Genomic DNA, 1,432 nt, shown 5'->3' with positions numbered 1-1,432 from the left:
AAATATTGTGTCCTAGGTACAATATGTAATATCTATGCAAATACATATATATGATACACATTATACATGTATATAAATATTATTTTTGCCTGTTCTGGGGCTGGAATTCACACCCTGGGAAATGCTCCTGAATTTTTTTCTTCCAGGAGGTTAGCTTCCACTTCACCCACAGCAAAATAGAGTTACCCAGTCCCTGAGTTCAAATCCCAGTTCTGGCAGATAAAATGGCCCAAATTCCTAGTCAGGACCTTAACTTTATTGGTGGTGCAGGCATGGGGCTTGAATTCAGGTCATCACAACTCTGCCTCAGCCTTGATTACCCTAGGCTGGGGTGCAGCTTTTACACCCACAGATGATCCAGGGATCCTAGGACCAGAGTTCAACTCCCAGCTTTGGCAAAAAAAAAAAACAAACCAACCAAGATGGAAGAGGAAAAAACAGGAAGTTTTACACAACAGTTTTACCTTTGTTTCCTTAGCACTGTGACCATCCTGGGTCTTAATGACTCGGCTTGAAAACTGTACAAGACCTTGCATGGTCGAAGGCTGGTGGGCTATCAGTGAAGCCTGAGCCCAACCCAGAAACCTAGGCCCTGAGTTCGATCCAGGGAATGCCACCTACAAGGCTGAAGATCCTAGAGAACTCGTTCCTATCTATAGGAACAATAATAGAATGTTTGTAATATACTAATTAAATTACTAATTAGCTAGTCATTCTAGTATAAGATTCTAGTATAATCCTAACGTGATTAATTAATGGAGGCATAATTTTAGACTAAATAATTGGTAGTAATAGAATATATAAAAATAAGATATGGACATCACTCTTTATATAGAATTATACATTAGAATCTACATAAATGTCTATCTGTCTCTGTATAAATTTATTTATAGATACATATACATATGTAAATACACCCACCCACACACACACACACACACACACACACACACACACTTGAATCTACACATCTATCTGTTTATATATTGACCACTCCTAGGGCTTGATCTCAGGTCTTCAAATTTGCCCTACATCTTCATTTGAATCAGACTGGTGTGCTAACATTGACCCATTCATGAAGTGAGCCTTCTAGGCCCGAAGTTCAAATCACAGAACTGCCCAAAACTTAATCCTGGTGGAAGAAGCCAATTATCCCACTTGTTTTCCTTATCAGTGAAAGTCTGGGTCTAAGGAATGATGTATAATACATAAGCAAATCTGTGTCTTATGTAATAGGTTGTAAAAAATGTTATACATGTAATCATACTCTCTAAAATATATAATAAATAAATAAAACACAAAATAAAATGAATAACTACACTAACTGCCATATGCAGTAAACATGTGTATGTAAATATAAATCATGTATTTAAAATGTATACGAATATTATTTTTTGGAGTGCTAGGTCTTGAATTCAGACCCTGGGATCAG

This window comes from Dipodomys spectabilis, unplaced genomic scaffold (genome assembly GCF_019054845.1).
Source record: "Dipodomys spectabilis isolate Male_0828 unplaced genomic scaffold, ASM1905484v1 ptg000117l, whole genome shotgun sequence".
In the NCBI taxonomy this organism is placed as follows: Eukaryota; Metazoa; Chordata; class Mammalia; order Rodentia; family Heteromyidae; genus Dipodomys; species Dipodomys spectabilis.
This window is presented reverse-complemented; position numbering follows the sequence as displayed.